General features: G+C 41.6%; 1 protein-coding gene and 1 long non-coding RNA gene across 2 annotated transcripts in view; both read left to right on the plus strand.

Moving 5' to 3' along the window:
• SYNPR (synaptoporin) overlaps positions 1 to 12,825 on the plus strand; it is a 254,174-nt gene that overhangs the window by 122,221 nt on the left and 119,128 nt on the right. The window lies entirely within an intron of this gene.
• On the plus strand, positions 594 to 3,984 carry LOC128346181 (uncharacterized). The gene is made up of 3 exons (XR_008316823.1): positions 594 to 732; positions 2,996 to 3,074; positions 3,484 to 3,984. It is a non-coding gene; the product is annotated as an uncharacterized LOC128346181 (long non-coding RNA).

Here is a 12,825-nt window from a genome sequence, read left to right on the forward strand (position 1 = left end):
TTCTCTCTCTCTCTCTCTCTCTCTCTCTCTCTCTCTCTCTCACACACACACACACACACACACACACACACACACACACACAAAATAGCAACCCCCCCAACCGAACCAAACGGGGGGGTTGAGGGGTGCAGGACTGAACTGGCCCAGTCCGGTTTGAGTCTGGTTTGAACTTGAACCGGGCCAGTCAGTTCCATGCACACCCCTAGTTATTACCTTTAAAGCCCTGAACGGCTTAGGTCTGAGTTATCTTAGAGAGTGCCTTCTTCTGTATGACCACCACCGCATGTTAAGGTCATCTGTGGAGGTCTGTCTCCAGTTTACTTCAAAGCAAGTCCCATGGAATTAGATTTTATCATTTATTTATTTATTTATTTATTCAATTTCTATACCGCCCTTCCAAAAATGGCTCAGGGCAGCTTACAAAGAAAAATAATAAATAAATGGAGCTTACATCGTAGAAAATGTGTTAGGATTGCAACCTAAATGTATACATGCATTGGATTGCAGTTGCTGTTATTACTAAACTTCCTAGGGTTTCAAAATATAGTTACAATTAGAGACCATTACTGAATATATTTACATTTTCATGTAGTGCGAAAGGAACAGATACATCAAGGGGCGACAAAGTTAGCAAACGCTGATCATTGGCCATGGAGGTCCTGAAGAAAAGAAGTGTGTTTTTGAGGTCCAGAAAGTGTGTGCTACACTGAAGGTGTAGTCTATGATTTATAGGTATAACCTGGCAGACCATTGGTCAAACCGTTTCTCATTCTCAGTAGACAGCTTGTTCCATTGCCTAAATGAAACTCAAAACTAGCACACTAGTAATCAAAACACTGCTCATCCATGAGCCTGTTCTCACAACTATATGGGATGGGCTGCCGGGAAGGAATGCTCTTACCTTATGCCTTCCAGATGACCAGAGCCTCCTTTTGGCTCTGCAACTCCCGCATGAATGCTGCAGCAATGATCTCCACTTCTGATATAAGAAAATAGGGCCTCCAGCTATCCCACAATGCATTGCACAAGCAGCAGAGAGGCAGCCCTCAGTACTGCAGCAGCTGTAGGGATGTGCACGGACCAGTCTGGAGGCCATTATAGAGGCCTCTGAACCGGTTCGAATGTGGGCCAGTCTGGCAGTCCAGTGCCGCGGGGGGAGGGTCTCTCTTTAAGGGCTTGGGAGTTTGCACTTACCCCTCCCACCGCTTTCCCCCCACCAGTGCTCCATTTTTGCGAAACGTTTTTGGGGCAGCAGCATTCCTCCCTGCCGCCCTTGCGCCTGTTGTTGTCCGTAAATACCGGAAGTAGCGATTGCATGTGCGTTCACCGCCACGTGCACATGCCTGCCGCACACGCTCCGTGCATGACATGCGCATGCAACTTCCACATGCGCAATCGCTGCTTCCGGTCTTTCTGGACAACAACAGGGGCAGGGGCGGCAGGAAGGAACGCTACCACCCCAAAAATGTTTCGGAACACCGGCAGGAGGGAAGTGGCAGAAAGGGTAAGTGCAAACCCCTCGCCCTTAAAGGGAGACCCCCGGCAGCACCGGACCATGCCTCCATGGTTCCGTGCATATCCCTAAGCAGCTGTGTTCTGCCTGGCCCTGCAAACCACAGGACTCTATGATAAGCCTGCTCGGGAACAGTATAAAATGGTGCGGCAGCACAGACAACCAAAATAAAAGGTAGGATGGGCTCCATTTTTGTTCTACCTCACTTTTAACCTGGGTAAAGGATCTGCGCTACCCAGATTGGGAGCTGTTGGGTCAGGAGGTCTCTTGGTGCCCCAGACAACCACAGATTCTTGGGTTAAATCTCTCCTACCCAGGAACCTCTGGTTGAGATAATAGGCTCCAAGAAGACTGCGTATGTGGCTTTTAGCCAGTCACTAATCTTTCTAACATGCCTTGTAGGGATTGTTGTGTGAATAAATAAATGGGATAAAGAATTGTAAAACACATCATACAGTGAAAAGGATTACTGGGATAACAAGTTTAGAATAATTTCTTCTTCTGTCTTTCATGGTTGTAGTTACCAATTGGTCTTGCTCTTCTTTCTAACTGCTTCATAAATATTTAATAACTTTTAATGTGTCTCTGCTAATCTTCTCATATCCAATTCCTTCAGCCTTGTGGGACTTTTTCAAGATTATATTTATTTTTTACTTATTATTAAGTTCTATTCTGAGTATCAGTTTTTTATTTCAAAACCTCTGGCACCCAAGCAGGTCAGAGCTTGAGTCTATACTGGCCAATCAAGCAGACACAATTTCTCTGTCTATGCACACATACATATGTGCACACAGAGAGGGAAGTTTATCCTCTTGGCCTGACTTGAATAATCTCTTGAGTGTTTCTTACTCACACCTATGGCACTGAATATAACCTGAACATACGCAATGTGAAATAACACCCTCAGTGTTACCTCAGGGCTACCTCAGTCTCCTGAGTTAAAAAAATATGGTGGTCTTGTGGAATATTGCACATGAGCAATAAGCAAAATATAGAGCAGAAACATCTCAGATTTAATCCACAATATAGATCAGGGATTCTCAACGTTGGGTCCCCAGATGGTATTTATTTTTATTTATTTGTTTGTTTGTTTAACATATTTCTAAATCACCCCAAACTTACGTCTTTGGGCTGTATTGGACTTCAACTCCCATAATCCCCAGCCCCAGTGGTCTTTGGTTGGGGATTATGGGAGATGAAGTCCAATAACATCTGAAGACCCAGTTGTGAGAATCCCTGATATAGTTACCCTAAAATGCACAAGAATAACCATTCAGTACATTATCTTCTTTGAAAGACAGGGTAAATATGTAGCTTTACTATTTTGATCATGTGTGCAATGGGGGTCATTAGTGTAGTAAGGGATAATCATAACTTAATATGAATATATGGCTGTGTGGCAACAGCATGCATTTAACTGATTTAAACTTGACAGTTTTTAATGTGGCAATTTCATCATCCTCTCCACCACCCTCACCTCAGATGAATTATCAGCTTCAAAAGTCAAAGACTATTGAAACAGTGACAAGTTGGATGCTCAGCCCAGTGCAGCTTGGAACAGGTAAAATGATATCAAAAATAGTTGTCTAGCTGGCCTAGAAGATTGCCTTTTTACAAACCAACTATGGGTGATATTTCTTTTTAATATTTGATAGATGGAAAACCTTGGGTAGATGCAGATCATTTATCCCCATCTGGAGTAGTCTTGTGCTTGCAGAATTCTGCAGCCACCATACTTGACCAAGATGTAAGCAAGATATGTTTAGTATTTGTAAGCTGAACAAGTTATTCCAGTTTATTATGCCCCTATGTTCCTCTGCTTAGCTTTGGAAAGGAAATGCATACATCTAATAGGATGCTTGTTTTGTTTGCCTGCAACTTCTATTGTCCTTAAGTGTCAGCCAAAATTATTCGGTTCATTTTATTCATGCCATCTCCCTTTTTCATCCACCTTCATTGTTTGCCTTCAGGACACTAGCAAGCTTTTTGTTTCGAGGACAAGCAGCATGAGAGTTTTTGGAAAGCTGACGTATTTGTTGTCAAAAAGGAACTAGGATGAAAAGCCTTCTGCCTGGATGTGCTCAGCTTTTACATTAAAAGGACGTGATTGCTTTCTGCCAACACACTGCATTAGAGGTAGAAAAGCTAGGACCAGTGCTACTTAATTTATTCATCAGTGATGTGGAATCGGGGACGAGTAGTGAGGTTTGAGAATGATACCAAATTATTCATGGTGGGGAAAACCCAAACAGATTGTGAAGACCCCCAAAAGGACATCTCCAAACTGAGTGAATGGGCAACAAAATGGCAAAATAAATTTAATGTAAATAAGTTGTAACCCTTCATATGTCCTTAAATCTAAGATGAATTGATCCCAGTCTTGCCACTTTTCCTCCAGCTGATTTCAGCACATTGTTATGCACTGCCTTGAGTGGAGGAAGGATGATTAAAATGAAATGAAAAGTCAAATAAAGTTCTGGATTCTCACAGGTAGCCTACAAATCACTTATAATGGATGTATAATAGTTTAATACTTAGCTTCTGTATACTGCTTCTTGATTGTGAAAATTACTTCATATGTATTATCTTGATGCAATCCTGTAAAGTATTTTCATTCCCATATTGCAGTTGGAGAGTTGAGGCTGAGAAGGAGTTGTTCACCTAAGGTCTCCTAGTGAGTTCATGGCAAAGGCTGAGATTCAAACCAAAGAAATCCTGATTTGCAGACTGGCCGAAGCCACTACACCAGCTCTCTGTTTTACAAGTTCATAAAGTTCTTATGTGACCAATTCAGAAATTTCCCACTAAAACTATCAGGCCAAAACTAGTTTACAGTGCTAGGTGGACCAATAGTCCAACTCAGAATCGAACATCTTCATATGTCCATATAAAACTTCAATATTGTCTTCTTTATGGGACAACAAGATATGGGGCTGCCCAAAATGCCCACACTGCATCTCAATGTTTCTTGATGATGTAAGCAGATATATTTTCAGCCTCACTGCCTGAGATTCTTTCCCCTGAAAACTCCAGAGACTGGAGTTGGGACCTTCTGCATGTAAAGCACCACTGAGTTATGGACTATTTTCTGTATCATTGTACTTGTTCTTACACACCTTTCACCAAAGCAGCAACCAGTGTGGGTTGGGAAAGGTCAGAGCATGGCTACTTCATGTTATGCATTCACTCAGATGTGCAAAATGTTTCGAGCTTGAAATGAGTCATAATTGAAATGGGTCATTCCAACTGTTCTGAGCTCATGGAGGAAATGCCCTTAAAATAAAGATCCTGTTTCAAGATACAAACAAAATGGCCCCATTTTGAGTCAAAACATTTCGAGTGCTATTTTAGAGGTCTGTTTTTTTCTGGGGAGAGTTGGTCTACTGATTGGGGTCAGTTGTAGACTAGTCCTCCGCTCTAGACTTAGTGTATCAGTACATCTCAGAGGACTGATGTGAGGTGGGTAGACCAGGCTTCCACACCAGATTTAGTGCGTCGGCCCACATTGGAGGACTCGTCCAGCTTAGACCAGTCCTCTGAGGTAGGCTGAAGCACTACGTCTGGGGTGGAAGCCACCTTATACAACAGGTACACCAGTCCTCCAAGACGGGCAAGTGCACAAAGTCCAGAGCAGAGGACTGGTCTACCTGCTGACCCCAATCGGTAGACCAGCTCCCCCTGGAAAAACAGCCCTCCAAGCTGGTGCTTGAAACACTCAAAACATTTCAAGTTTGTTTCATCAAAACAGCCATCTTGGCCACTGTTTTGACTAAACGTTTCAAGCATTTTGCATTTTGTTTCAACCTCAAACCAGAATGTAAAATCCATTTTGTGCACATCCCTAATCATTAGTAGATGATGACATACAGTAATGACGCTGTTGCTTTTGGTGGCAGCCACACATTCTCTGCAATGACTAGTATTGGCCCCATTCAAGAGCTGGTGTGTAATGTGGTGACTAAGAGCATCTGTGCGCTTACATGAGGGAATTACCTTCATTATGGGAATAAAGATAGGGTTGAAGTACACTGAAAACTGTGTATATGAAGGACTTTGAAAACTTAGGGAAAACACGATATAAATAATAGATGCATTAGTCTTAATGGTGGTTTCATTCTAGAAACTTAGTGCAAGACTGTACTTATAATTTCCCACCTCAGGGGATTTACTCTTTATATGAAAGGCAAGAAGAGCTCCCAAGGAGACTTATTTATTTATGTCTAACAAAACAATTCCTCAACCTGCCTAACTTAATTGGTTTTGATGTCATAAAATGAAGTACCAGTCAAATGCATGTGCTAATCAAGTAGCTGTGTTCAAAAGACAGAAAAACAATCCTTTGATCTGGAGATCTTTATTTGAAGTTAGGAGAGTGTAAATAGTTTCTGTATTTGTGACTGATCAATGGCAGGTTTAAGGGGTTGGTGATTTTAACTTGCCTCCTGATGTTAGGTAATTTGTTCAGTGTAAGAAACTGTGTGAGTTCACTTACTCCCTTGGCCAAAGGTCTTGTACAGGAGGACCTTGTTACTCGTGTATCCAGAATCTGCAGTTTCACATATCCGCGGTTGGGTGAGTGGCACCCAACCTCAGAGTTTGCGAGGAAAAATGGGTTTTTAAAGGGTTAAATCTTCTGATCTGCAGATCAGGGGTGGCTGGATGCACTTTTGTCCCCGGAAGCCACTTCATGGTTTCTTTCCTAAGGGGGGAAAACCCTACAATTTTAAGCAAAAAAAAAAACCTGGTAGAATTGAGTCTCTTGTGTGGCATTGATGGACATTGTGTGGCATTTCTGGACCTGCAGAGTATGGTAGGGCACTTTACCTGGCTTTATTTTGTGGCGCCCCCCCCCCCATTTTTTTGGCCTTATTTTGCCCCTTCATTTTTGGCCATATTTTGCCCCAGATTTGGATTACCCCAATGCCTCAGTATTTGCAGATTTAGTATCCATGGCAGTAGCTAAGAATGGAACCCCCATGAATACCGAGGTTTTCCTGTATGTATTTTGGAGGTGTGGATGAACACACATATATCCCACACACCTGTGTGCAAGTACAGAATGAGGCTGTCCTCACAAGCAGCCAAGCCTAGGCTTAAGCAGCCAAGCCTGGACTTAAGCAGCCAAGCCTGGACTTAGTTGCCTGTGAGAACAGCTGAGATCCACACGGATCCTGACTGCGCTAAACCCAGCTACGAAGCACGGCTCTTAAATGAAATTAAGTGTGCAAATGCGCCCTTAACCTGGCTCCCAGGATTGTGTGTCAACATGAGCTTCTTGCACATAGATGGGTGCCTAGAGTGCCTAGCAAAGAGCACAAGGTGCTTGATACAGAGATGGGTGCCTAGAGTGCCTGTCCCCTTGGGGAATCCCCCAGTGCACCACACTCAGTGCGCGTTGCACTGTAGGATTCTCTGAGGCCAGGACCACAAGTCCTAGCTTCTGTTTACCCAAGTTGCTGGGAGCAGTGCAGATAGTCATCCGCGCTGCTCCAAGCATCACTGGTCATGTGGGTGTGCAGTTTGCATGCCACAGGGGCTCAGATCAGTCACCTGGGACAAGGTAGATGGAATCTTGCCTTATCCTCCCCTCCGGCATGCCTGCCCACCCATGCGGTTATGCAAATAGCCCCAATATTAATGCAAATACAGCCTGTGTGCATGGCAGTGTACTAATTATGTGAAAACCCAGCTCCCTTGAGAAGCCCATAACACTGGGAAAAGTTGAAGGAAAGAGAAGAAGAGAACAACCAGCAGCAAGGTGGATGGAATCGATTATGACAACAGTGAATGCACCACTGAGAGACTTTAAAGGCCAAATTGATGTTAGAATGGACAGTGGAAATTGCCAAGAAGAGGAGAGAAGCCAACATCAAGAAAAATAAAGGCCTGATGAAGGAATTTAATACGGAATTTCAGAAAGCTGTTAGAAGAGATAAGAAACAATACTATAATGACATCTGTAAAGACCTTGGGGATGGAAATAGACACTGGAAATAGACATAAGGAAAGTTTTCCAAAAGTTCTCTGAACTCAGGAGGAGGTTCCAACCTCGAATTGGTATGTTAAGGGATGCCAAAGGACAGATAGTAACTGATTCAGAAAAGATCAAACAGAGATGGAAGGAGTATACAGAATATATCTGTACAGCAGGGACATCAACATCCAAGATACTCTAGAAGATATTCCCTACTTGCAAGAATCTCTAGTACAGGAAGATGAAGCTAGATCAACACTTTGGTCATTACCAGATTGGAAGGCTACAGGAATTGATTGAATAGCTAAAGAAAAATGGTAGGCAACAGAAGAATAAGCAGTCAAGGCTCTAACCAAACTATGCCAGCAAATTTGGAGAACGACACAGTGACCAACAGATTGGAAGAGGTCAGTCTGCATACCTATACCAAAGAAAGGAGACTCAACAGATTGCGCGAACCATCACACAATATCCTTAATTTCACATGATAGCAAAATAATGCTCAGGTTCATCCAATGCAGATTAGAGCCTTACGTGGAAAGGGAAATGCTGGATGTTCAAGCTGGTTTCAGAAAAGGCAGAGGAACAAGAGACATCATTGCTGATGCATGCTGGATAATTGAGAAAGCCAAAGAATACCAAAAATATGTCAATATGTGCTTTATGGACTAGCCTTCAGTTGCGTTGACCATGTCAAGTTGTGGAGTATCCTTAGGAAAAGGAACATTTCATTGTTCTCATCAGAAACCTATTCACAGGACAGGAAGTCACAGTCCCAACAGAACATGATGAAACAGACTGGTTCCAAATCAGCAAAGCAGTAAGACAAAGCTGTATACTTTCTCCTTATTTATTCAATTTATATACTGAAAATATACTGAGAGAAGCTGGATTGGACGAAGATGAGCATAGTTTTAAAGTTGTAGGAAGAAACATCAATAACCTGCGCTGATGACACCACTCTGATAGCTGAGAATGCGGATGTTCTGCAAGCTCTAGTAATGAAAGTCAAGGGGCACAGTGAAAAAATGGGACTATGACTAAATGTAAAGAAGACTAAACTAATGACAATGGGTACAGCAACCAGCCTCAGAATCGATAATGAAGACATTGAAGTGGTGGATAGCTTCTGCCTTTTAGGATCAACCATCAACTGTAAAGGTTCCAGCAGACAAACACACCGCAGAGTCAACACTGACTTAACGGCACTTAATCAGTCAGTCAATCAATCAATCAATGGACTCGTAGGAGCAAAGTCATTATGTGATGCTGAAACACTGAGTGATGAATTTAGGTGTACAAAACGGCCTTGAGTTGGCACTTTGCATGTCTAACTATCATGTGATAACTGTGGTAATTATGAAGGAAATAACACAGTGACAGAACTTCTGGCTTCAAGAGTCTCCAGAAGATGGGTTCCATAGCATAGAAAAGTTGTGACAGTAGACATCACAATACAAGTCTGCCTGGATACTGTAAGTTTGTGTCCCTTTAGTTGACATGATGCATGGTGCATGAATAAGCTCACATCAAGTCTCATGTCTGATTGGTTGATTATTTGTTCGTTCATTCATTCATTGCATTTCTAGACCACCCCATCCAATGGCTCTGGGTGGTGCACAACAAATTTTAAAAAAACATAAAAATACCATTTAAAAAACACACTGCTTAAAACAATATTAAAACAATTTTAAAACCTTGGAAGGCCAGACCAAACAAATAGCGTTTTTAGGACTTTCTTTATTATTAATATTATTATTATTATTACATTTATATCCCGCTCTTCCTCCAAGGAGCCCAGAGCGGTGTACTACATACTTGAGTTTCTCTTTCACAACAACCCTGTGAAGTAGGTTAGGCTGAGAGAGAAGTGACTGGCCCAGAGTCACCCAGCTAGTTTCATGGCTGAATGGGGATTTGAACTCGGGTCTCCCCAGTCCTAGTCCAGCACTCTAACCACTACAACAAGGAGCCTAAATTACGGATATCTGTAGGGAGTGCATTCTATAGGCCAGGAGCAGCTACAGAGAAGGCCCAGCTCCGAGTCGCCACCAGACATACCAGTGGTAACGGGAGACAGACCTCTCCAGATGACCTCAACATGCGGGAGGGGGATCATACAAAAGAAGGCACTCTTCAAGGTTTAGAAGGCATGTGAGGGATTCTAAAGAAATTGTCTTCTTCTCCTGCCATTTCTACTAACTCAAAACCTTTCTTAGACTTAGACAGATCTAAGTGCTTCACACCAGCATTTTTTATTATTATTTCTTGTTTACACAGTCAGACAGGTGTTATTGACTGGTTTGGTTTATCCAGACATCGAGTCATTCCCAAGGACCTGGGATGGCTGAATTTTATTATCAATATTGTTGCTGTTATTATTATAGATATCGTCGCAGAATATAGGCTGTTCCCAGGAAAGTTGCTTTTTGTAATTGGCTGGTGGTGATTTCTGTGGCCCCTATGGTGTTGAGGTGTTCTTCAGGGTATTTTGGAATTGCACCTAGGGCTCCAATTACCACTGGGATTGTTTTGGTCTTCTTCTGCCACAGCCTTTCAGTTTCAGTTTGTAGATCTTTGTATTTTGTGATTTTTTCTATTTCTTTTTCTTCTATTCTGCTATCCCCTGGTATTGCTATGTCGATTATTTTGACTTCTTTTTCTTTCTTCTTAACGACAGTTATATCTGGTGTATTGTGTAGCAGATGTTTGTCTGTTTGTACTCCGGAAGTCCCACAATATTTTTGCATCTTCATTTTTGACAGCTTTTTCGATTTTATGGTCCCACCAATTTTTGGCTACAGGTAGCTTGTATTTTTACAGATGTTCCAGTGTATCATCCCTACTGCTTTGTCATGCCTTTGTTTGTAGTCAGTCTGTGTGATCTTTTTACAACAGCTGATTAGGTGGTCCACTGTTTCATCTGCTTCTTTACAAAAGTGGCACTTGCTGTTTGTTGTTGATTTTTCAACTTTTGCTCTTATTGCATTTGTTCTTAGTGCCTGTTCTTATGCAGACAATAGTAAACCCTCTGTTTCTTTCTTCAAGTTGCCATTCTTAAGCCATTGCCAGGTTTTGATGATGTTTGATTTTCCAGTTATATTGTGCAAATATTGACCATGCAGTGGCTTATTTTTTCCATTTTTCTGCTCGGTTCTTGCCTTGTTCTTTCTTGTAGGCCTGTTTTGTTTCATTGGTGTTGAATAGTTTCTCGTTCTTGACCATTTGAAGTGCATCTTCTTCACTGTCCTTGATATATTCTTCAGGGCCTCTTTTCTCCTCCTCTACTGTTTGATGGACTTGCAGCATTCCTCTTCCACCTGAGCTGCGAGGGAGGTAGAGCTTATCCACATCACTGGGGGCGGTGGGGTGCAGAGCATGATTGATGGCCATTATTTTCCTGGTCTTACGATCTAGTGTCTCTAGCTCTGCCTGGGTCTGTCTATTATTTCTGCAGTGTATCTGATAATAGGTATAGCCCAGGTGTTTATGGCTTGTATGGTGTTCCCACTATTGAGTTAGGACTTTAGGATTTTTCTAACTCTCCTGATGTATTCACTTCCAATTTTTCTTTTAACTTCAGTGTGTGTGATGTTATCAGCCTGGAGAATGCCCAAATATTTGTAATGTTCTTTCTCTTCCAGGTTCTTGATGTTGCTTCCATTGGGCAGTTCTATTCCTTCTGTTTTTCTTATTTTCCCTCTGTTCATTATTAATGCAGCACACTTGTCCAGTCCAAACTCCACTGCTATATCGCTACTGAATATATGGACAGTGTTTAGCAGTGATTCAATTTCTGACTGGGACTTTCCATACAACTTCAGATCGTCCATGTACAGCAGATGGTTGATTTTACTTGATGTTTTAGATGTTTGGTATCCGAGGCCTGTTTTGTTTAGTATTTGTGAAAGTGGAGTCATGGCAATTACAATCAACAGAGGGCATAGTGAGTCCCTTTGGAAAATACCTCTTCTAATGCTAACCTGTCCAAGTGTCTCGCCCTTGATTGTTAACTGTGTACTCCACATGCTCATTGCTTTTTTAATAAATATCTGAATGTTTTTGCTGACACCAGTTGTTTCTAAACATTTTAGTATCCATGTATTAGGCAATGAGTCGAAGGCCTTCTTGTAGTCAATCCATGCAACACTTAGATTTGTTTTTCTTCTCTTGCAGTTTTCTAAAATCATTTTGTCAATCAGCAGCTGGTCTTTTGTGCCTCTGGTGTTCAGGCAGTTTCCTTTCTGTTCAACTGGAAGCTGTTTGTTAGTTAATAAGTGTTGCATTACTTCGTCTGCTATTATTCCAGTTAATAATTTGAACATGGTTGGCAGGCAGGTTATCGGTCTATAATTACTTGGAACTGCACCTTTTGCTGGGTCTTTCATTATGAGATTAGTTTTCCCAGTTGTTAGGCATTGTTCAATATCACCTCCTTGCCAAATGTGATTGAACTGTTTTGATAGTTGTTTATGAAGGCTTGTTAGGTGTTTAAGCCAAAAGTCATGCAGTTCATCATCGCTTGGTGCAGACCAATTTTTAATTTTCTTTGTTCTTTCACTTATTAATTCTGGTGTTATCATTAGAGCTTGCTTTTGTTGGTTACATTTTTTGACCTCTTTCACCCAGCTTGCTTTTTTATTATAATGTATTGGATTGTCCCATAATTTTCCCCAGAATTGCACTGTTTCTTCTTTATTTGGTGTTTCTAGGTTTCTTGCAGTTTCTCCTTCTATGCTTTGGTAGAAACGTCTCTGATTCGACTGGAATTGGAAATTCTGCCTGTGCTGTGTAATTCTGGCTTCGTATCTGCTCATCTTCTTTGACACTGCTGTTATTTACTGCTTAATTATTTCCAGGACTTCTCTAATTTTCCTTGAATCTAGATGGTATTTTTCGATCAGATACTGTTTGGTGTTTTCATTCGTCAGCTTCTTGTCTTTCATATCTTTCAGTTTACTAGCATCTGGTCTAAGCCTGGCGATTTTGTTTTCTAATCTAATCTTCCATTTAGGTGATGTACTACTTCTTTTTTTTACAGGTCCACTGATCTTATTTCCGAGCTCTTGTGTTGTTGTTGTTGCTGCTGCTGCTGCTGCTGCACTGTACATTAGTTGGTTTGTTTCTTGCAAATTATTGGTTGTTATTTCTGCAAGTGCAGCATTGACAACTTTTAATGCCTGAGCAAGTTGTTTTTTGGCAACTATTTTTAGTGCTGGAAGTCGAAACCTGGTGGTTGTTTGGTTCATGTGCTCAGTTATTTTTTGCTTTAGTTCTTGTTGCTTTTCTGTTAAACGGCATTTGGGTTTTTTAGGTGAAGGCAAAGGGGAGGTTGCCT

Source organism: Hemicordylus capensis, chromosome 2 (assembly GCF_027244095.1).
Source record: "Hemicordylus capensis ecotype Gifberg chromosome 2, rHemCap1.1.pri, whole genome shotgun sequence".
Taxonomy (NCBI): Eukaryota; Metazoa; Chordata; class Lepidosauria; order Squamata; family Cordylidae; genus Hemicordylus; species Hemicordylus capensis.